This window comes from Thunnus thynnus, chromosome 8 (assembly GCF_963924715.1).
Source record: "Thunnus thynnus chromosome 8, fThuThy2.1, whole genome shotgun sequence".
NCBI classification, from domain to species: Eukaryota; Metazoa; Chordata; class Actinopteri; order Scombriformes; family Scombridae; genus Thunnus; species Thunnus thynnus.
Window position 1 is genome coordinate 20,312,174 of NC_089524.1, and position 25,341 is coordinate 20,337,514.

The 25,341-nt window shown below is 40.7% G+C and overlaps 1 protein-coding gene across 3 annotated transcripts in view; it reads left to right on the forward strand.

Annotated features, from left to right (window-relative positions):
- The window catches only part of agbl4 (AGBL carboxypeptidase 4), a 434,053-nt gene that overhangs the window by 376,206 nt on the left and 32,506 nt on the right, over nucleotides 1-25,341 (forward strand). The window lies entirely within an intron of this gene.

A 25,341-nucleotide genomic window follows, 5' to 3' on the forward strand; every position in this document is an offset into this window, starting at 1 on the left:
GGTACCTGCATCAAAGGAAGTCCAAAACCATCAGCAGACATCAACATTTTCAATCAAGTCTGACTAATCAGTGTAGCTGTACCCTATTGTTCGTTGTTAAGACAGTTTTTCTGAATTTGCAGGGGCTCTGAGTGAGTAGTAACTTAATTTTCATAGCTGGTATTTTCACCTCAATCTGTGTATTTTAAAACCACAAAATCAGGGTTAAATCTGGTCACTAGGCGTGCTAACCTATATTATAACTTAAAGGTGTTTTTTTTTTTTCTACTGGAATACCACTTAACGGGTGTCAAAAGAGTTTTTATTTTCAGATTGATGGCCATGTGTGCTAAATGGGTTTCATAAAATCTTCATGACCCCTAGGCTAATGCAAATTTCTCAGCACATAGCGACCCAATAAACTTAATTTAAATGCAAAATTAAAATTAGAGTTTGCTGGACAATGGTAGAGATTTACTTTTAAAACATGTCACCCAGGAGTCTGACGCTATAAAGACAGACAGAGGAAGATGAGCTCTAGTGTTATTTTTCTGACAACTTATTCCACCATACACAAATCAGTGTAGCTGTTAAGGTTCCAGTGCCTTTTCACGCCACATCCGACACCAACTTTCCATCCTCATGGGCTCTGTAATCAACTTCTGCCACCACAAAAATCAATCCTGCTCGCCTTCACATCCACAACTCTTTGAACACAGTTTTGTGTTTCAAATTTGGTGTGTTTGTGTGTGTGAGCGCATATCTGCAGTGAAGGTGAGGGATTAACAGGCAGATTGTTCTCAGTGTCGGCCACAAGATAACAGGATGGCAGAGACCAACAGTTCATCGTCCCGTATTTGTTCATTCGGTTCCCTTGCTGGTGGCCTGCCGCTGTGCCACACAGCATGCCGATGATTGGCAGTGCTATATCTAACATGTCCCAAGTCCAAACAATATTGCAATATCAACTCAGCTGCATGAGAGCAAGATAAGACAGAAATGGGGTGTTGACATATCAGATTGCTTGTAAGATGGCTTGTTTGGAGAGGCTTCAATCTAAAATAAGCCCCATCACTGAATGCTGGATTTGGTTGAGTTCACATTGGAAACTGATAGGAAGTGGTCATTGTGAATGCCATTTCCTCCCTGTTTCCTTATGAATAAACTGAGCTCTACTCACTCCCTCATCTCCCCATTCCTCTCCCCTGTCTGGCACACTGATGCATTTCCATATATTATTGCCTCTGTAAGCAAGTGTGTCATGCGGCCAGGCTTTTCCTACAGCCCAAGGGGACTTCTCAATGTCATTATCACTAAAGCCTGCCACATGCCTGTAATGTATTGCCGCCTGGCTTTATTGGCAGCGTGATGATTCAGTGGTTGTGATGATGGATTAGTGCCGGCTGGGTCGAGCTGGGCTGGGCTGAGCTGGTCCAGACTGGGCTGGGCTCTGCAGCCTCGCTGTCTGTCGCATAAACACTGTCCTCCTCACACACTGCAGTATAGAGAAAGACATATTGTATTTATGTCACACACACAACTTAATGAATATGGTCATTTCAGTGCTTTTATGGAGCTTCTTGGAACATTGTCTGATTCATCTTGTCCACCTTTTGCTTTTCATGCAGACATGGTGCACACGGTAGCGCCGCATAATAGGTGGCAGTAATGCATTCTCTTTATGACATTGTTACTGTTTTGAATGTGAAAATATAACAGCTTTTGTTGCCTCCTGGAAGGGGAAGTTCAGAGAGGTTGCGCTGGGTGCATATGTTACCACGGAGTAACAAGGTTTGATGTTTTCAGGAGCTGCAAAATGCATACATACACACAGGGTTTGGAGGAAGGACACAGTGGCATGTTTTATTACTGAATATGAAACACACTCTATATAACAAAGCCTCCCAGGCTGAACTAAACTAAATGGCACCCTGGCTACCAACTAAAAGTCTAAACCTAACACTCAGCTCTTGATTGCAGGCCTTTCAGTCTCTACCGGCTGGCTTGCTGATGTACACTGTCACACTGGTTTTGGTTCCAGCCTCACTGCAAGGAAATGCTTGTAGCATCCTCACATTGTGTTTGTTGGGTTTATCAGGGCACCAGAATGTAAAATATATGGTACATGTATCAAACATGTACACAAGAAATTCAGCATCAAATGGAAGATATTAACATCCTAAAACACTCACAGGACTGTTGATAAATCTGTCATTGCTCATGGAAAATATTTTGTCTAGTTTGTCTATATCTGACTGATACAAAACACTGGTTTTGTCTCCATTTGACCCACACAGATGTTTGCTCAACCTGCTTTATTTCTCCTTTAAAGGCATGGAAAGCTTTCTTATTATTATAAAATAATTAGAAAGTAATAAAAGAGTCAAGTTTATACTCTTTTAATTGAATCTTATTCGTGCTATTAGTTGATTGGAGGCAGTTAACTGTCTCATTTCTGAGAGATTTATTTTCCTTTATCAGCAGTTCTGTTCCACGTAATCTTCCATATGCAAAATGTGTGTCCATTACATTATCTGCATTGCCAGTAATAATGTCGAATCATCTATTTCACACACATTGATGAACTACCAATCAAGCCCACAGTGACTTTCCTTCCCCTGTTCCTTGCAGTACATACCTTAATTCTATCCCCCCTGTACTACATCCAGCTGCATGTCCCCATGTTGTCAGTTAACTGTATGTAAGATAAGATATGGTGGTAAGTCTCGACGCTGGCTGTTAAATTTCTCTCTGCTGCCAGCGGTATTCAGAGGTCCTTATCATTTTTAAGAAGCTTATTTGGCTGGTGCAATGATAAAAACTGGTAAGGTTTAGAATCCATCAGCCCCTCCGGTGAGTGGATGCAAAACTGAGCTTTCTTAGCCTGGATTGACACACACACACACATGCACACATACATACCTGTGTATGCACACACACACATGTACTTAAACACAGAGCTTCCAAATGGCCTCTATTAATACAGATGGCTCCCCCAATTAGCAAGATTCAAAGCGATGATGAATTTTTCATTCTCTGAACATTTAAGCTAATTATGGCCCAAATGAAGCAAGTTCCAGTGAATCACCATGGCTGGGTCTGCCAATGGCAGCCAATGTCACTGTCACAGTGCCACTCTGCACCACCACCCTAATCACTACAGCTGCTTAATATTCATCTCCCACTGCTCTCGTCGCCTCTCTACTTCCTGACTCACCTCACATATCCTCTCTTCTTTTCTCCTCCCTCCTCTCACTTTGCTTCTTGCTCCTTTAACTTTTACTTCTCTCCTTTCTCCACTGTCCTCCACACACTTTTTTCCTTTCTTTCTGTCTCCCACGCCTCTCTCCCTCTGTGCTTCTCTCTCACCAGAGATGTGTTGTATAAAATGGAAATCAACTAATTGAACTAATAGCATTTTAATGATAATTTAATGTAGTAAATAAAGCTTGTTACAAGCTAAGCAATTTTGTTAGATTTCAAGGGCAATCAATCTGTGTCCGGTACAATCTGCTCACCTTCTTGATGATGGGAGTGGGATGTCAGCAGTGTGTTTCCACTCATGCAATCTACAAATCTGACTGTATTCATGTCAAGATATAGATCCACAAAAATTACCTATGTACAGACTCATTCCCCATTTTGAAATCACAGTCTGAGCCATACGTTTTTTGATGTTGGTGAATCAAATTGCCTGATCTTAGCTAGTATGTCATCATTTACATATTATGTTAAAATGGTAAATGTTGCTTACTTCATGCAAAGAGGCTGGTAACATAAATAGTATGTAGTCTGCTGCCATATCAGGATAGTCCATATCAGTTACACACTCACTACTACTGCCTTCAGACAATCTGGCAATCTACTTCATGACCATGATACAATCAGTTTAAGAACGGTAATGTATGCATTTATATGTCATATTAATTCTAAGGCAGTCACTTGATCATTTACAGCCAGCACTCTGAGTTGATTGGTAGTGCAAAGTTTACAACCCAGAACTCACCAAACTAGAAGTTACAAGGTTGTCACCTGAAAGAAACAGTGTATTCTGTTTTAATTATGTGCTGTTTTTTTTTTTTTATCTTTTAAATTGTTTTTAAGGAAAGCATGTAGATCATGCTGTTACAAGATAACTTACTTTTAGCTTGTTGTACTTATTCAGAGCAGCTCATTAGTTTGACATTATCCCTTTTAATCATGTGGTCTGTTTAGAAACAAAGTTTATGCCCAGTGGTTGTTCGTGCCATTTCCTTGTTTGTTGTTGGTTTAGTTTATCATAATCAATTCTCCTCAAGAAATTAACATACCTGAGTTGTTTCAAGTCTGCTTAGCTTTGTGAGTCATTCTTATCCATTAAAGAGATTAGATTTACCTTGTAATTAAAGATTAATAGTTCGTTCTGCATTTGGATTCTTCTGCACATTTTTATCAACCATCCCCGCAGACTAAACAAATTGAAAATGATGAGGAGCTTGAGCTAGAAAGAGAAAAGAATAAAGTGCCGTGAGAAAGAAAAACAATTTAATTTCTCTTTTTATGTTGTACCACTGGTCATTTAGCGAGCCTCTTTATTTAAATGGTAATGTGAAGCCAGCTAAACAGGCATGGCGAATCAGCCTGAGAGGGAGACTTCAAAAAAGCTGTGGTGTTTTCAGGCTCCGGGAGTTTATCTGGGTCTTTCCTCCTGTCGTCTGACAGAGGGAGGCATAGTGGGGAGCAGATTGAGCGACAAGGATAAGTTCTTCTCGGTGTTGGAGTATAATTAATTAGGTGTGATAAATTATACCATTTCTAGCAAACCCTGGCAGCGTTGGCACACACACACACACATGCACACACTAACACACACACAATCAAGTGCATGTGCACTCCTTCTCTGTCCATATATGCCTATACATGCCGTAGGTGGTTTGAGGGGGAATGCTATCCCCCTTGTTAGCAAAATGACCAAAATGCATCCCCCTTGTTAACCTGCCATCCCCCCTCTCCATCCCCTAGGAGCAGAGAGAGTGCAGGGGCAGAGGGGTTGTGTAGGTGAATAGTCTGCCTGACTCATTTATCCTTTATCTTACTGAGATTTGTGCAAGTTTGAATCTATGGCCTGAAATATCAGTAGCCTGACTGTGATGTGTATTGATAAATCCATGGCGCTGTCCACGGTGCTGAAGTAGCAGACAGATTTGTAATTGTGCCTTTTTCTCTCACTCCCATCATTTTGTCAGTTTCATCTTGGATCTATAATGTTCTCTAAACTATATACTATAAATATTCAATTCTACACTATATTGTAGCCTATATATTCTATAGAGTAATGTCACCTTCATGATCAAAGTGACAAATAGCAACATGTAGTTACAGAAGAGTGAGAGTATCATAGAGACACACTGCTGCTTGTATTTCTATAATATTCCTATAATATTTCTATATTCATTTAGTAGTGTCTGTACTGCTGAAAATACACCCCCAGACCAAGCCACCTATGTAACAAAATATTTTAGGGGAGACATGACTACAGATGTTGTTTTTACTGTAGATGTTTGGCATAACCTGGGAGTGGAGTGGGTAATGTTACTGAGGACATTAAACTGCACTGACCGCATCGTGCTCAGCTGTTGCAGTTACATAATTCGAGGTAAAGTTTATACCGTCAAAACTATGGTGTGTTTTGAATAAGCATTATTTAAATGCTTGATTTCCACATCCAGTAAAATAATAGGCCTACACAAAATATGTATTTAGCCTTGTAGTCAATCAAAATTATAATCGCAATTATAATATCAAGAATTAGGCTGAGCCTTTATGATAATCCTGCAGTCTCTAACCCTAACCCTCTCATTGGGCCATCCCCCTTGTTAAAAATTAATAAATCACCTACTGTATAGATGTGTGTCAGTATTCCCATTAGATGAGCATTACTACTTTGCAAACTCTGTCCTCCCTCTCATTCTTTTGCACCAAAGACAGAGAATAAACAACATAAAAAATACATGGATTAACTGTCACTTTGCAGTCTCTTTCAAATTCAGCTTATTCAGATTATGTTTTTTTTTTTTTTAAATCTGTGTCTATAACTGTTTTGATTGAGCACCCCTAAAGGTGAAATACAATATTTTCTACTATCCCTCAGAGCTTCACGCTCTAATAACTTACTTTGTCACATTATATTCATTAGAAACAGCCCCTACCCCCCGAAAAAAAACAAAAACAAGGTAAGCACTAAACTGTGGAAACACATGGTAACATTTTCCAGGAGAAGTTGCTTATGTGCATCCTGAATCACATTTTCATGTGCAGTGTGCACACATATACAGAAAATATTATGAGTATTACCATGGTACAGTAGGTAAGTAGGTTATCTGGCTGTTGCTAGATCCGTTGGTTGCCATGAATTAAGTGTCAGCTAAATGCCAAGATACAAATCAACACAAAATGTTGAACACATCTCAAAAATAAACTGGATACATGGTGCAAAATCAGTCATGTGATTATTTGTTTGATGTGACTCATTGTATTAACTTTCTTCAGTGGTATATTCTATTCCAGTAGAAGTAAAAGTCAAAATGTTAAGGTTACTCCGCAACTACCAAAGACAAGAGAATCACATATTTTACATACATAATTTTAAATTAACTAAATAGAGTGCTTAATCAATGGGTCAACAGAAAAGCTAAGGAATGCTTTATGGTTTTTTATATTGGTCTCTTGTTTTCTCAGGCCATAACTGTAAATCGGAAAGAGTCAAGGCTGTTGTCGACAGGTAAACACAGCCCATACTTCATAATCATCTTCTTAAGTTTATTTTACCTGAAACAAAAATGCTCATTTATACGAGGCCAAGGATTTTCCTTATTTTCTGCACATCTTCAGATTCAATAAAATATTCATTCTCAGTGTTTCCTACTTGAGCTGCACAATAACTGCACACCTTAAAGACTGCACCACCTTGATGGAAAAAAACACTTTTTTTTATCAGTGTGATGACAGAATAGCAGGAAGTTTTTTGTACTCTGAGCTCTGATTTTTATTTATTTATTTATTTATTTATTTTGTATTTACGGTGAGATTAAAAGTCACAGCTTATCTGTAGTGAGATGCAGCAAAGTATTACTGTCCACTAGATACAAACAGTTAGAAACAGTGCATCACTGTTTTATAATACACATCACCAAACCACTTTAAATATTTAGCACAGAGATAAAACAAGCAACACCATTCATATGATCAAAATGATTTTTCCAAACATCAGTACTGTGTATTTCTTTTAATAAGCGCCTCATCAACCTGTAACACCTGACATCACTGTATTTCTAAGTGCTTTATGCAGTTGTGCTATCTGATGGGATTCATGGCTGAAGACAAAACTTACACTTGTCTGCCCTCCTCAATGTCAACCTGGACCCCTAGTCCATAGCTAAGACACACACACACACACACACACACACACACACACACACACACACAGAAACACCCTGCCAGCAGGTGCTTTTTATGGCCTGGTGTTAATGAGAGTCTTGTTTAGAGCTGTCAGATGACCCTGGGCCATGCAGACTGACACCAACTCCATGTTCACAGCTCTAGAGGTCACCACACGGTCTATGTATGTAAGTATGTGTGTGTGTGTGTGTGTGTGTGTGTGTGTGGGTGTGTATGAGTGTGCTGGTGCTACACAGGGATTCATTTATTATACCTAATTACCCTTCCAGCCAGTACATTAACACTATATCAGCATATCTTTAATCTTTGGTATTTTCATTTTCAATCAGTAAAGGCGATATTAATCTTAATTTTATCTATTTAGTCTATTCTCACAATCAGAGAAAAGGGTCATTCTTATCATGTGTGTGTGAGCACTCTTGTTCTGTGCGACACTGTGAGGGATCAGCAGGTGCCTGAAGCTGCAGAAGCTAGCATGATATAAATATCCTAAGAAGAGACATGCTCGTAAATGAATTTATCCCCACCACTTGTAGAAAAATCAATTAATTCAAAAAGATCATGAGTGTTTTGCAGTGTAGGTTATATTTTTGTTTGTATAAATAAAAATGTATATAGCACAATAATATGCACACAACTTTTCACAGAGAAAACGCACAAAAATGTTCCTCATTATTCACAAAGTTTTTCCATAATTTTACTCCAATTATTAATCTATAGGATATAGCCTGCTATAGCTAACACCAGACCACTAATTTATTTAAATGGATAATGTGTCCCAATCAGATCTTGTCTAGTCAAACATCTCAAAAGGAAATTTCACTTTAAGTAGTGTAAAATTAAAATTAAATCAGTAGTACATACATATAAAAGAATAGGACGATCAAATTTAATTTTACACTTAATACATAAATCTGAAACTGTGGTCCAATTTGTCATACATGTCACAAATTTCTACTGCATTAGGTGTAATGTCTTATTTAGCTGTTATATAGTAAGTTGCAGCAAAACAGTTACTACAAATTTTCCCCAGCATCCATTCAACCAGTTCATTTTTAAACTTGTCCCTTCATTTCTCTTTTAATATCATATGAGTGTTAAGTGATTTACAGTCCTCTTACATCATCTGAACAAATTTAGTTTTTGTTGGATCTTTAGTACAGTTTTATTATTGGAGGAAAATTAAGTCATTGACGTTTATGGGGATGTAGAGAGATGTTGAAGGATCACAGAATGAAAACATAACAGCTCTCTGTGTTTGATACTGTGTTCTGTGTCTTTCAGATTTGTTCACAGCACACTGTTGAAGTTGTCAGTGTGGCTGTTCATGAGTGCCTTAATATTTTAAAATGCTCTTTTTAACTAGCAATGATTTTGCGTATTTTACCCAAAGACAGTCTCAGTCCATTTTTTTCTTGTGTTGTTTTCCTTCCATATCCCCAGCCAACGTTTTCCAACCTTTAGCACACTCGCTGTTAGTCTTCCTTTATGTGTTGACAGTCAGCGTGTGATCTTCCTCGCTGTGTGGAGACCAATTCACAGAGTGGGAAGCGCCTGTGTTGGAGCCAAGCTGTGAGTGTGTGTGTGTGTGTGTGTGTGTGTGTGTGTGTGTGTGTGTGTGTGTGTGTGTGTGTGTGTGTGTTTGTGTGTGTTTGTAAGTAAAGGAGACTCAAGCTGACAGTTTGCCAGCAGCCTTGCACCTGCACACAGTTAGGTGTTGATCTCAGATGGAGTTGAAGAGGGGAAGGAAGAGGGGAGGACAGGCAGAGGAAGAAGGAGAGGAAGGGATCCGACACAAGGTGTTGGGGGTGGATGAGAAAAGACTGGTGAGAAACGGAGGGTGGGAACTCAGAGAGGTGGCTTAGCTGTGACACATAATTCCTGTTTATATGTTTTTTGTATGCATGTTTGTGTGTGCGCACCACAAGTGGAAAGGAAAATGTGACAGGCGGGACAGGAGAGCCAATTGGATTGATGCATTCTTTCATAGGTAACTGCCGACACCAGAGCGCAGCCGGGGCCTCGTTTGTCAGACTCAAGGAAATAGCTTTACAGTGTGACGTTTCACTCCATCTCTGACGTACACATCAACAGCCTGTGTGCCCGTGGATAGGAGGACCTGCAATACTGATACTGCTGTAACCTGGTGGTGAATCTAATTTGGGTTAAAAAGGCAAAATAGGTTCATACGACATGAAAAGACAGTGTTTTTTTGTCATCCATCCCATCTGCACCTGCATTATGTTCATTATTTGGTCTGGCTAAGATTTTTTGGTCTATCTTGCTGAGGACTGCTGTGCATACAAGGTGCACTCAGAAGATAATATGTTGCAGCAAATACTATTATAGGTTTTGCTATTCTACATTCATTGGCTGTTGTTAACCTTTTGACAGCAATGGTGAGTTTGCACTGACTGCAGAGCAGGGAAACTTTGACACTCTCTGGAGGGACACTCAAAAGTATGTCAGGGAACTCCATGACACTGTCAGCATAGCACACGTCTGGGCAGCCTGAATTATTGAAGTCCATAGCATTGATAATTTAATACAGTAGATCTGTTTTGACAGAGGATGGTTTAAGAGAGCGGAAAAAGAAAAAAGAAACTGGACTTTGCATTTGGTGTGACGCAAGGGGGAAAAACAAAGTTTCTTGTCTCTGTGCAGGTGTTGTGTTTTTTTTGTTTTTTTTATGCACCCTGTATGTAGGGATTTACTGCACTGCCTGACCTAGTTGAGATACTGGTAGCGGAAGGAAGAGTGAGAGAAAAAGAGACAGACAGATGGGAGAGGGTTAATTGAAGCTGACATATGTCCAGTGTTTGTGTGTCCCCAGATGACACGTGGCTCTCGCCCATATGCTCGCGTTGCCTCATTCGCTCCCTCTCTCTCACTGTCACCACTCTGAAATGCGGGTTTTCACACCACGAAAAGGAAGGCGATCGAAATTTTTGGTGTCATGATCTTGCTTGTTGCTCTCCTGTTTTGCTGTGTGTGTAGCCATGTGCATGAACATGAGATTAAAATTGTCTAGGTGTTGAGTTTCATGTTGGTATTTGTGCCTGTGCACACATTTGCCACATGCTGACTTCAGTTTATTTGGCATTTTAGGTTCCTCTGCTCTTCATGTATTTCTTCTTGTATGTCTTATGTCTTAGTCTGGCCCCTTTCTACACCACAGACCCCCTACGGTCAGTTTATGCTCAATCAAAACTGGTTCGTACGGCATGTTATCCAACCACATATAGTTATAGTTGTTCCGAACAGCCACACTGGAAGGCAGAGTGAAAAGTCGACCATCACAGAGAGGACAGAGATGTGATATCATTTAAATACGGGGATAATAGTGTACATTTTCAAATAGTCTCTCCTGGAAGGCATTCATAATGCTGCACTCAGTTTTTCACATGAATGAGAATGAAAGAATGAAAAAGGAGAGCTTGAGAGAGAAGTTCAAACCCTGGCTCCATTCCCACTGCTGTAAAGCCGACCATTCACGGCATGAAGTACGTTTATGTACCAGATTGTTGGTTTCGGAAAGTTGCAGCAACGGTCGGGCACAGCTTCCAGATTTAAGTCAAAAATGGACTGACTCAACGTCCTCCTTCAAATCACTCATGAAAAATATTTTAAGTCACTTTACTTACTATCTTTTTCAAGACAAATAGATATGCTGTCTTAACTTGATTTTCATTTACAGATTTTCTTTGCACTTCCCCTCCCAGCTCTCAATTGTTGCAAAGTGATACGTCACTGAAATTATGTAACTTTTCCTAATAACACAGTATTTTATCACACTGCTGGCCCCTCTGTGCAATATAGATAAATTTTAGTTTATTCATTATTTTTATGGTATTATTGTTCCACTATGGAGCTCACATTCATTTTGTCTGTCTCTCTCACTGTCATTCTGTCTGTCTGGTTGTTGGGATGTGTCCCTGCAGGCTTGCCGTAGACTGGCAGAGTGTTGATCTGAGTGTCAGTGGGACTGGGGGTCTCCTTTCCCAGCCCTCCTCTCCTCCACCAGCTGACAGACAAGGTCAGGGACTCATCCCGCCTGTCTCTCCCAGCTCCTGACAGCCTTTCCTTAGGGAGACAAACCCCGGACAACCCTGCGCTCCCTGGCACGCACCACCACCAATTAATATTGCATCACCATTTTCTAATCTGCTCCCTCAGGGCCTACTTCTCAGGGTGTGATCAGGCCACCTCGCTTCCCTGCTTCTCGACCTCCCCTAGCCTCCTTCGGTAACAGGGAAAGAACCCTCTGATTGGCGAAAAATCAGATTACTCTAGATGTGGCACTCGTCTCTGGTTTTGTTGTGGTGATTTCTCTCAGTTTGTGATCTGTTTTTGTTTTGTTTTTTACAACTCTTGCATAATTAATATATTTTTCTATGTTTTAAATGAAACAAAACTAAACGTATTTAGCATTAAAAGTGACCAGACATCACTCTGAGGGGGCTCAGAGTAGAGTTTTTACATTATTTATTTGTGCAAAGTGAACTTAGTGAATTTTATAATATTTACTACTTACTTATATGTTGTGAGTTTCATTTTTGATGAGATCTAAGAAAAATGACAATAAAAGAACATCTGTCATTTATTGTAAAGGAGTAAACCTGTCCAAAACACTCCTAAATCTTTTTTATTAAAAACATTCCCACCCCAGGATTAATAAAGATCAATCAAACTTACCAGTGCCATCTCAAAAGAAATAGTCCAGTCATCTTTAGGGGGGACGATTTAAGCACATTATAAAATTTTCTCTAAATTGAACACAGTGTGCCCAGAGCCTCTGACCTGTACTGTAAGTGAAATATAACACATACTCAGGACAGACCAATCAGAGGGAGATTATTTAATGGATTTCTTCATGATGTTGACACGTTTTATCATTCTGATGCCCCATGTTAGTTTGGGAGTAGGGAACATGACTTACCACTCTCTCCAATTGCTCGAACTGAGATGAGGAGCACATTGCCATTTGTTTTGGCCTTGTAGCTCCATTCTTCAAACTGTACTTGCAGTGAGAGACATAACACCTTCTGTGACCTTAGTGGATGACTTATCTTCCTACCTTGGGGACTGACTAATGTGCTTGTGGTTCTGAGAATAGCTACAATGCTGTCCGACTGGGTCAGGGTTGGGAGCCACCCGGGCGGCAGCAGTGTATTTGTCTGAATCACAACTCCTGGCTCACACATTTGACTCATCCTCTCATACACACACAGACACACACACACACACACACACATACAGACCACTGATGTACAGACACACATGATACTGCTCAGTATAGCATGATGGAGGAGCACAGGGGCTGAGTTTCACACTTTGGCTCCTAAAGCACTCACCTGGCCTCTCCTCAACACTGATGGATTTACAGTGGCCCTGCAGGGGTGACACAGACACAAACACACACACACACACACACACACACACACACAAACAGATTGTGCTCTTGATCACTTGTTCTTGGTCTGTTTCTTCAAAAACATCAGCCTGAAGGGTTTGAAGGAGAGAAGGAAAGAACAGAAGAATGCAGCCTGTCCTCAAAAGAAAAACGACAATATGTCAAAAATTCAGCCGGTAAAAACAACCTATAGTTACGTTTGAGTGATAGACGCCATCTAGCAGCCATAGTAATTATGACCCGGAGAAGTGATGCAGTTCAGATGACGTCAATATAAGGTGACAAATTTCACATAATCAGAGGTGGCGGTTTGGGTTTATGGCTAGATGGCAAAAAGTGGACTTTTTTCGCTTCAGGAGACCGCTGTTCACTCACCGCTGTTCACTCACCGCTGTTCACTCACCGCTGTTCACTCACCGCTGTTCACTTCCCGCTGTTCACTTCCTGGAAGAAGTAACCCACTTTAACGCACACCACATTTTAAAGTGATCATTTTAACCCAAACCATGATCTTTCTCCAACCTTAACCAAATGTTTTTTGTGCCTAAACATATCCAAACCTTAATTACGGCATTGTCACACCATAAAACATCATTATTTTTTAACAGTGATTTGTAACAGTTTTGGAAAGCACCGATAGAGGTGGCTTATTAGAAAACACTCCTATGGGTCATTCTGGAGTGGATGGTACAATCGATCTATGTGGTCATTTAATTATGAGGATGTGTTGGAGGAATGTCAGCCAGCAGTTATGGCTACTTCTTATATCCCACCCTCCTTGTCCTCCTCGTCTTCGCCTCATCACATGAGAATGATTGTGTAACGAGTGTAATTTTCAGCTGAGGAGCTGTCTGTCTGTGTGGGGCTGGTTTTATTAGGAAAGCTAACTTCCAGACAGCGTATGCACGTGTGTGTGTGTGCACCAGGTATTCCTCATATTGTGGGGACATATGTTTACACAGTCACATGTGGGGACTCGCCTCCCTTTTGGGGACAAAAAGGTTAGGTTAGTTAGGTTAGGTTTAGGATAAGTCTCCAGTCAATGTTATGTCCTCTGAAGTGATGGAAACACATGACTATCTGTGTGTGTGTGTGTGTGTGTGTGTGTGTGTGTGTGTGTCTGTGTGTGTGTGTGTGTGTGTCTGTGTGTGTGTGTGTTCCACAGATCGCTAATCTCTCTGAAGTCCTGTTTGTTCTCCAGGTTTGCCCCCACTACAAACATTTCCCTGATCAAAGCTGCTGAAAAGGCCTGCCACTTCAAACAAAGTATACACACATACACATACAGATACACACACATGCATCCATTCCAACACAGCTCTTCTGCCGGCACATTGTCATGGCAACCGCGTTAATCCTAAACCAACCAGCATGCAGTTGTTGCATCAGGCGAGCCAATCAGGAGTGGGAGGAGACGGAGACAAACAGGAGTCATGAGCTCAATTACCATTTCAGTGCTCATTTAATTTCAAATGTAGAAGTTTCATTTCCATCATAGACACACAGGATGGACCACGAACGTTGTGATATCTATATTCTGTAGGTATTCACCTCACACAGCAAAGGTCGTCATCATTATGTTGATTTAGAGCTATTTGTATAATTAAAAGATGAGGGTTTTCTGGTTTCATTTAAATTCAGAGGCTGTCTTCTCCCGCTTTCCAGCATCCCTACATCTGTTTTTTTTTTCCTTTTAGCAGTTATAAAACATTCCAAAAATACATTTTTTTTTAGATATTCCAAAAGTCATTTAATTTCCAGCGATAAGCGGCGATCTTATCTGAGACATTTGATGTCAGCTTTATCAGAGAGTTGTATTAACAGCAGGTGTTACGCTGCGTTTAAATCCTTTCAAGTTAACTTACAGAGAGATTAGGGAGATGGATCACTCTTAGAATTTTACCTTTTTTAATCACAGAAGCAAACCAAAAAAACTGTCAATTTACCCTGTGGGTAAAATGGGATCTTTTTTGTAACATTTGAAGATGCTGTTACTTCAACTCGGGATGGAAGGCAGAATTATTTTCCATCAATATCAATTAACTGAGATGCTATTCAGTTTGGGAAGGAAATTAGCTTCTATTGTTCACTGTTGGGGTTGTGATTACTCTTTAATGAGGTGTTTACCTGTAGTTTGGATTTTCATGTTAATGATGGAAGCAATTTGAACGCATTTGCTCTTCATTTACAGTTAAAAGAAGAGGAATGAATAAAGGAATCTTTCAGCCTTATGTGTACTGTTAGGAGTAATAATTAATACATGATGGGAAGTCTGTCAGCAATGATGGTATCTTATTACATTCATGTCTAGACTTTGATTCACTTGTTTATCACTGCGTCACACAACTGTTGTCTCTTATGATATGATGTTATGTGAGTCTTTGTTGCCTTTTGCCTTTAGTGCATCCCCAAAAACAGTGTATCCATTGTTTGTTCTTGGGATTCAGTTGTCTAAGACTGGTGTCTGTTTTCAGATATTTCTTCATGTCAGACAATGAACTCCTGTCCCCATCTTGCTGAATGGTTAAAGCTCTGTGAAAATTCCAGGGACAATGATGGAAATAAGACTTTATCATTCAAGCCCTGACAAAGTCTGATATGTTGTGTTTTTTTTTAATATACTGGAATGTTGTAAATAAACCTTAACTTCTGTATCACAATTCTCACAGACAGGAATGTGACAAGGAGGGAGTCCATGCAAGAGTTTACTTAAAACAAGTGTAATTTATTAAAACCAAAGCTAACATAAAACAAACAACAAGGTGTGTAAAACAAGGTGCAAAACCAACAAGAGATGATGCAGGATGGATGTCGGAAGGAGGAAGGGAGACAACGAATGACCACATGGGCCAGCTTTTATAGCCTTGCAGGCCCAGGTGAACTAAATCATCTAACAAGCCTTCACTGTCAGCCAGTTGCCAGGGCAGCCTCCTGTACAGGGAAGGACTGGCCCAGACTGCAACAGACACAGTCCAGCTTGGTCAGCTTAGTTGTGATGGCCTAATCCATTATATACACGGTTCATGTTTGAAATGGACTTTTTTAAGGACTTTTTTTGTCATCAAATCATCATGCTAACATATGGATCAGAGTTATGCTTTCCTGATAGTCCAAATGTAAGACAATACTTTGTTTTGTTTTCTGAAAATTACATGTAAAAAGTGGGGTTTTCTTCTACTAGAGGGCAACACATTAATGTCATTAAATAGTGTCTGTAAAACGATAATTTCCTTTTCACTGTAGCAAGCAAAATTTATTTGACAACCACGGGGGTGAACGACAGAGGGAATGTCTCAAGTGGCACGAAAGTAGTTTAAGGTCATTGAGACTTGAAGACATTATGATGCCAATTTAAGGTCAGGGTGGTCAATGAACCATACTGAGTCAAGATGACAGATGTTTGATATCCTAAATGAGTCCTAAAAATGCTAAGAGTCAGAGAAAATCTTCCCAGCATCCCAGAACAGGCGGCTTTAAGAGCCTCACAGGAAAGTGTGTGAGAATCAGACTGAAAAACAGAATGAAGAAATTCCTGGTACAAGAGCTGATATTTAATTGAAAGCTTTGGAAATCACTAAAGAGCTTAACATACCCACGACCGAGTTCAAAGTCTGCATAAACCATTGATGCATCAAAATGGACCGCATCTCCGTTGCAGGACTTCTTCCAGCGCTTCCTCTCAGACTTCAGAGAGAAGCTACTGATTCTGATAGAAAGCTGATTCTCTTTGAGATGGTAAAACAGAATTAGAAAGACCTGCAGCTGATAGTTTGTCATATTTGCTGTATTTCATTTAAATAACCAAATTTAACTGTTATTTATTTTATTGATTTATTTTAACTGATTTACTGTGTTCACTCACACAAACACAGTCTGTGTTATCTTCAGTCTTAAATGGGTGTTGTCTTTCAATCAGACTGTTGTGGAGTAGTAACCCATATGGATTCAGTATAATGTTAGATCACAGAAACACTGAGTAAACTACTTTCCTCCTCCTGTTGATGGCATTGGTTTATTTTGGTTTATTGAAGAGCTTAACAAGCCAGCAAGTCTTCAGTAACTATAGGCTGTTAAAAACGGTGCCACTAACTGCGTGTCATACTGTTTGTTGTGATGTAAGATCTGTCCAGCCAACTGAGGAGAACAAAGGGAAGCTCCTTAAATAAGACACACAGCTGTCAGGGGCAAACATGCCAGAAGTTGTAGTAGCAGAGATGGCTAGATGGAAGACAGCAGTTGGGAGTGAACAATAGTAACTTTAGTAGCAGAACCCCGTTTACTTTTCCCCCTAATTCTGTTGCTCACATCATTCACACATTGTGTGTGTAGAAATGGTACAAAACATTTCTTTCAAATATAAAATAAAGCAGACAAAAAAAAAACCCAAGCTTTTTGACAGAGCATATTATGACATTGTCTTTGTTATTTTGTTATTGTTTTTGGTGTGTCCCGATGGCCTGTTGATTTGAATGGAGCACTAAGTGGTTGTTAATGGCACGAACATGACTGTGGTTTTAAAATAGCAGAACGTCCATTAGGCTGGTATTAACAAGGTAATGGCCTGTTACTAAACTGCTGAATGACATTGTCGCTGCCACCGAGCTGATGCCCACAATGCACACATGACCACACACACGCACACACACACACACACACACACACACACACCCCATACACACCACATACAGTTCTTCAGTGCACAAACATAGGGGCATGCAGATAAACACATGTAAGTTGTCTGTATACTGTGTAAGACCATGTGTGTAGACTGGTGAGCAGCACCTCAGCCTGAAAGTGATCTACAGTAACTTTCAGTTGCCGAAGAGATGTGAGGAGAAAAAAAGATGAGAGACAAGAAAACAGGTAGAATCGAACAGAATAGAGAGGAAGAAAAATTGACTGAAAGACATAGCTGGGAGGTGTGACGGTAGTTATTAAAGCGGGCTGCACTACAGTTGTTTACCTCAGCCTGGCTGTATTGTTGTGGCTCAGAAATTATTGATAGGTAGGAAGAGACGGAGTAATAAAGAACCACACATCAGTTCTGTCTGTTTGTCCGCCTGACTGCTCCGTTTGTCAGATGGGCTTTAGTTGCAGCCTCTCTCTGAAAAGCAACAGTGGTCCGAATGACATTTAAGAACAAACTGTGTCCTCTTTGTCCATTTAGTGCTCCAGTGCAGGTGGAGGTGTTCATGTCCTGTATATCTGCTTGTCCGTGTGTAGTGTGCTTCCCTTTTTTCCTGTAGTATATTGCATTCTCCAAATACACAGTCATGTACAGTACACACACACGCACACAAACACACTCCTACTGTGTTGCTGCGATAGGGCAGCGCAGTAGGGGGTATATCCCTGGGAAATCATTTCTCCCTCTCCTTTCTTCCTATTTGTAACTTGTCCTTTCAAGCAAGACGGCCCTTAAAGTTCAGTGGCGCATTCTTCAAAAAAGGCTATTACTGGCTGCCTCTGATTCTGTATCATGCCGCGCACAGACCAGCCATCCCTCCTTTTTATGTTCCTCTCCTCCTGTCATCATTTTCTGAAGGCAAGAGAGGAGAAGTCAGGGTTTCAGAAAGGCCTGTGACCAATGCCTTGAAACCCTAAGCAGTCCCCGCCTCTGACTTTGTGCAAGACGTCCATATCATATCGCTAAAAGGGCCTATTGCTTTTGATACTTGACAGAGCTCCCTCTTTGTCTCTCTTTCAGTGAATCTCTGTCTCGCCCTCCACGCCAACTGTCTCTCACACTTGCTCTCAACAGTTACAGGGCTCTTTAAAACAGTGTGTGAATGTAAGAGATATGGGCGGCTTCTGAAAGGCTTGAGGAAAAGCTTGAAGTCGTTGTTGGCCCTGCAGACAAGACAAAGAATAAGGGTTCCCATATATGCACAATTGACAGTGGTCGAAAGGCTGGACGTCTTAACCTTTTCTGACGTATTACCACATTTTTGGACCCCAGAATTTAGATTGAAATAGTACATGAACTGCCTTTTATATAGTACTTTCATCCAAAGCACTTAACAATTTGCCTCTCAGTCACCTATTCAAACACACACACACGCACACATTTAGAGCAAAGTCTTGCCCAAAAACACTTGAAGAATATTTGATTCTGTTTTTGCTTTAAATTACATATTATTTCAGACAAATTGACTAAACAAACTTTAAAACCTCACATGTCAATGTCTGACAGGGTCAGGTTGATAAACTGGCACACAAAAGAACATAATAGCTCATTCAACCTTGGCTGTTAAAGCACCTTTTACAGTTGATGGCAATGAAACTCCTGGTGGTAATTAAATATTAATATCTTAATATTGTTCTCCTACAGTAACATATTGATAAACCTACAATATTTAATGGTTTTTCTATGCCTTAGGTTATTTGAACTGTTGGGCCTGTCGCACAACTCACAATGTGTGAATTTCCTTTGCAGGAAAGTAGTAAGCTACATTAAAGAGTAACTTAACACCAACTTTTTTTTGTTTTGTTTCTACGTCCCGCCTTGCTCCAGTGATGTGGAAGTGTACTCCACAGTGTGTCAGTACACTGTGACATCACTGTTGGGTGTGCTTAATGGTGAAACAAATCACACTTCTGACCACACCCAACAGTGATGCTGGGTGTAGTTAGAGGTAAAACAGACTAGAAACTTTTAGCCAGAGATGACAGTGAAACAGTGCTTTTCATCCTAGTGTTAAGTTACTCTTTAATTTTTGCTCTGTTTATGGTAGTAATACATAACTCTGGTGCTTTAGCTCAATATCATGTCAGGAAACTTTGTCATTTTATCATGGTGTATCAATCTGAGTACTCATTTGCGACCCCAACAGGACCAGAGCTCGCAGTAGTGGCAATCTGCTCCATGGTCAATTATGGCCAAAGGCCCGTATCTCACCACCACCTCTCTCCATCAGCATAATTAGAAAGCCCTTCAGCTCAGGCTAGAATGCTGATGGCCGGCTAACACCTTGTTTAGGACAGAACGTCTCCCCTCTCTCCCGTCCCTCCGATGCTCCTCTCCCCCATCAGCATGTCTCCCTCTGTCACTCTTGTCGTCTGTGACCTCCACTGTCATCACGGCTGCCCTTGAGGAGCAGAAATCTCTCCATTTCACAGGGGACCAGACATAAGGGGGCTTGATTGCGGCAAATTGATCCATAATCACACAGCGCTCAGAGCTTTTTATCCTGCCGCTTCTTCATCTCCACTTAAGAGGCCCGCCGTTGGCGTATTTACATGCTGTCTTCTCAAGGGTTTCCTCTGCTCCCGCCCTTCTCTCTCTCTCTCTTTCTCTTTATTTCTCTGTCTCTCTACCTTTCATCCCCTTCATGACTCTTCATATTATTTTTTTCTCTCCTTCTGTGTCCCTCCCCTTTCTGTCTGGATGTGATGCCAATCGGAGTGTCTCGACATGGCCATTGTAATCCCCTCCCTAGGCCTGCTCTGTCTCTCTCTGTCTTACACACACACACACACACACACACACACACACCTCTGACCACCACATCTCTGTTTTTGATTGCTCTCTTCAGCTACACACCAATCCAAGATGGCCAAAGAGACAGAGAGGAAGTGAAGGAGGGAGGCGGGTACAGAGAGGCGAGGGAGTGTAGAGATGAGTAGATGACGGGATGAGATGCTTCAGTGGTAGAGGTGACTTAACCAAACAGGTACCTCAGAGTGCCATCATCCAGTACTCTCACACCTCTGTCTCACTTTGTGCTGCTCTCTCCACCAAAGCACCTTGTACGAGGAAAAAGACAACAAATGGTTTGCACATTATTACATTATATGCACTATGCAAGACACACTGTACTATAAAGCTGCATTACCAGGGTTCAACTAACAAATGGTGCATACTTTAGGGGCTGATCTGACTATTGTAATACTCAATGCATTTATATTTGACTACTTTTAGGCCAACAAAAGCATAGTATTCAGTATTTCTCAACTAGACTTTTATTCTAATAAGCTGAAGGTTTTAAAACTGCAGTTAACTTCAAATTTAAGTGTATTGTACAGTAGGAACCACAGGAATCAATACAAAAAAATAATATCATGCCAAGGCAAAATTTAGAACACAAAAATCACAGTATGAGATTAAATATACAAACCTTATTGTTGGAAAATATTATATACAGAAAGTATAACTAAAACAATAACTGGGTAAACAAACATGAATAGACTTTTTTGTTTTTCTTTTTTTTTGGAGGGGTGGGAACTTTTTATTTCTAACATCCTGGCTACGCTCCTGTACATTACTATACTCCTCATCACACCTTGTTAAAAATAAGAATATATATGAATAGATGTGATATGGTTAAACAGTTGAGTGTAATGATAAGAACCATAGAAGAAAATAGATACTGTATAGTACAAAATCAAAAGCAGGAGGCAGAATTTGAAAGCGCTTGGTGCAGTTTCATGTGTTAATTTGTTGGTTTTCTGCTTCTCTTTATTCTCTCTTCACCTCTGCCTCACACTGTATCTTTCTGTCTTACTGTCTTGTGTCTGTTCATCAATCAATCCTCTGTGTCTCTGTAAATATCCTCTCTTCCTCTTTCTCCATGGGTTCGGGTGTTCACAGAAAACATAATGGCCCCATTTTATGACAATTAGTGCTGTTTATGCAGGGGCTTCCTTTTTCTACCCTTTACTGCATCTCTCTCTCTTTCTGCCTCTCCCCTCCCTACCTTCCTGAGAGTTTAGCTGTGCTATGTGTAGCGTGTGAAGTGACAGGGGATGCTTTATGAATGTGTGAGGAGGCCTTGGCAGTGCCCCTGCCTCCCTGCAATAAGATGAGCTGAATAAATCTGAGACACGCCACAGGCTCTCCAGCACCTACACACACACACACACACATGCACACACACAAAGATTTAGTCAAAGTCAGGGACCTGGTCAATTCCTGGGGAAGAAAACAGCATCATAAAACTCTTATCACTTTAGAGCCCTCCGCACTTCAGCGCATATCCCCATCCCTCTCAGTCTCTCTTTTTCTTCTTTCTTCCTTCCCCTCTCTCTCTGTTTGTCCTTGAGGTGGCAGAGGGTGGTGTCAGCGGAGGTGGAGTGAGGGGGCTGTGAAGAGGTGCAGAGCTTTGATGCTTGTTGGGGCTCACTCAGCTGGGCAGTACACGGTGCTGCATCTCGTCCCAAGGCTCTGTATAAATTCAACGCCAGTGACAATTTACAGCTCGCGCCCATCCTCGATATGACGCACTGAGCAGGGCGCCAAGCGTGTCTTGTTGCCATCACGGAAAAGTGAAGCTAATTTATTACAGTGTAAAACCCACAGAGCAGAGAGAGTGGGGAGACAGAGATATAGAGAGACCTTGGGTTGAGACTGGTATAATGTGGTATAAAGCTGTGACCAGTATGACATTGTATTTTTATTGTATCACTGTATAAGCTGGAGCAGGGTTGTATATACTGCGGCACATTTTCCATCCCTGAAAAGAGTTTAGATATTCTTTATTTCATCGGGTTTGATATAAAACCGAAGAAGCTATTTAGTGTCCAATAAGATATTTGTAACTGTGCAGTTTAGTGCCAGTCTTAGAAATTGTCCCTCAACCTTCTATGTCACAAAGTTTGGACACTAATGATATTTTAAAAAAGTCTACCTCCATCTCCTAAAATCAAATTTACTTTTTAAGTGGGTAAATGTATTTAAATATATGCCATGATGCCATTGCTTCTAGAAAGTCTTGACAGGGCTTCCTTTGTACCTCCTGAAGAGGAATGATGAAGAAGACCTCAGTTAATTAAATCATGTCACAACTTATGAGCTTAAACTTAAAGTTCTCCAGGACTGCTGCCACAGAAAGAGCTGACCGGCACAATCAGCAGTGACCTTCAGTATCCATTAGATTTATGTTGTTTTTCACAAGCACTTTTCTTCTCTCCAGTAATTTACATATTTATCAGAGCTGAGCGTAGTTTGACATCCTTTAATTTTTTATTTCCTCGCGGCGAGCGGCAAGAGAATGAGCAGTAATGTGCCGTACAGTGCAGCGTGTGACTTTGGCAGGTGAGAAATATGCTGAGGGAGCAGTTTGATTTGGAGGTGTGGGCATAAATTTTGCTTCTGCCGCTTTCACTCACTCATCGTCGCAGCTCCCCCCTCCCTTGCCCGGCCTCCACCCTCCCAGCATACACCCCCATCCTCTTACATGCTCATTCCCTCTCTCATTTTATTTCTCCTTCTCTTTCTAATTCTTATACTTTTAAAGACATGTTCTCTGAGCTGCTGTGACAGATCCACAGAGGACTGTGATGATGCGGAGTTAAAGAGTTTCATAATTGAGAGACAAGGCCTCTCAGGAGTAGGTGTTGTCACTTTCACACATGCATATGAGCAAAGTTAAACAGAATATATTTCGTCATCTGTTAATTTTGCACTTATCTTTTTCCTGCTCCTAAATCACCACACACAGTTTTTGTTCCAAAGTTTTCTTCCAAAATTACACAGCAGAAGATACCTGCATTTTCTTTTCCAGCATGTGTGGCTGCTCTATCAGAGCGACATGGACACAACATGAAGAGATAAACATCTAGTTAATTTTTAACACTCTTGACTTATCAAGAATTTCACAAAATGTTGGTTCTTCAATTTCAGCAAATAAACACACCCAGCAGGGCCAAATTCATTTTTAACTCGGCCAAATGAAGTGCTAGTGTTGACAAGATAACTTGATTAATCGATTAGTCAATTATTCTGCAACTATTTTGATCATCAGTTGAAAAGTGCAAAACAGTTGCTGGTTCCAGCTTCTCAAATGTGTGTGTCTGCTGCTTTTTTCAGCTTTATAACACTTTAATTTGAGTGTGTTTAGGTTTTGGACTGTGGGTGAAACAAAACAAGCGATTCAAAGATGTCATCTTGGGCTCTGGGAAATTGTGATTGGCATGTTTTACTGTTGTGTGATATTTAACAGGCTAAATTAACCAATTAATCAAAAATACTGAGATCAATCGATAATGGAAATAATTGTTAGTACAAGCCTTAATGTATGCATAAATAATGCAAACCCAATAATCATAAAGTAGTTTAAGATAAATTAGATAATCTTAAAGATTAAGATTATATAATAAATAGAAATATTTATACAAATAGAATTAAATGCATTTTAGTTTTGCTACTCGTATAAATGAAATGACAGTTTTGTTGGTTTTGTTGTATTGTTAGTTTTCTTGAGCAGAGCTTTTGTGTTTGACATTTTTCAGTACAGTTTTTCCAGGAAAAAGTGTTAGATCATTTTTGTTACCTTACAAAGCTGCCTTTCAGTCTAATCCCCTTCTTTCTCTCTGTCTTTCACTTTTCATTCCCTCTCTTGATCTGTCTCTCTCCCTCTCGCGACAGCCCTCCGCCTGCTGATCTCTAGTGACACCTTGAGTTCAGGAGATGCTGCTGCAGCGCTGTGCTCTTGAGGCTCAACCGTGACTTGACCCTAACCCTCATGTTATATGTCACCTACACCTAAGCCAAAAAAATCTGATTTAGCGTTACATATAGCCAAGCTATGGTATTTGGTTCCTGCAGGTTCCCTCTGGGTATTGGAGTGCCTATGGAATTGTGGGACTTAATTTTGTGCTACAATGCTTGGCTGGGCACAGTCAGATACAGAGGAACAGAGATATAGGCACATAAACACAACAACTACTTGGGGAGCATTTGTGAAAGTCCTGAGGAGACATAGTGACACACACATACACACACAACGATGTGGGATAAACAGTGGATCCATTGTAAGCTCCAGGAGCCTGCTGGAAGAGATTGTTTTGATGAAGCAGCAAGGGCACACTAGCACTGAGACTAAATGTAGCATGGCCACGATGGTTGAATTCCCCAACTGTCAGGACCTTGGCAGCTGTCTCTGGTTTGGCTCACAACTTTCTGGATTCTTGGTTTTACTGTAGGGAGACAGACTGTGTGTGTACTGTATAGCTGCCTATGCTTTTTTTTTTTGTTCTTAAATGCAGCTTTGTACTGTACAATGTGTGTGTATATGTGTGTGGCAGGGCTGTATCCCTGCATCAGGAGCCTGTTTGGTGGCCTGGGGTCGAGGCCAAAGTAGAATTTCTAAGTGATGGAATTTCACAGCCACCGAGCACCCAGCGGCCAACCAAACCGCAAGCACTCACATTTACAACAAACGGCCTGCCCCGCTCCACGGAGACTCCTGAATGGCAAAGCCATTTGTCTCTGTGAAGGGCAGAGGGAGAGAAAAGCGAAATAAAATCAGAGGGAGAGTAGTTAAATGGAACAACACTTTTTTTGTTTACGACCCCTAACCACTCAAACATGCACACACACACACACACACACACACACAGACTCACACACAGAGAAACACACAGAGAAACACACACACACTGCTCTGAGGCTAAATTGGAATTAAAGAGAAGGAAAGGTGCATAGCCTGTTGCTAATTAGCATTTTCTCTGCTCAGCAGAAGTGGGTGGAAGAATCGATAAGATATTAAGTTTGTGTATAGCAATGAGGCACA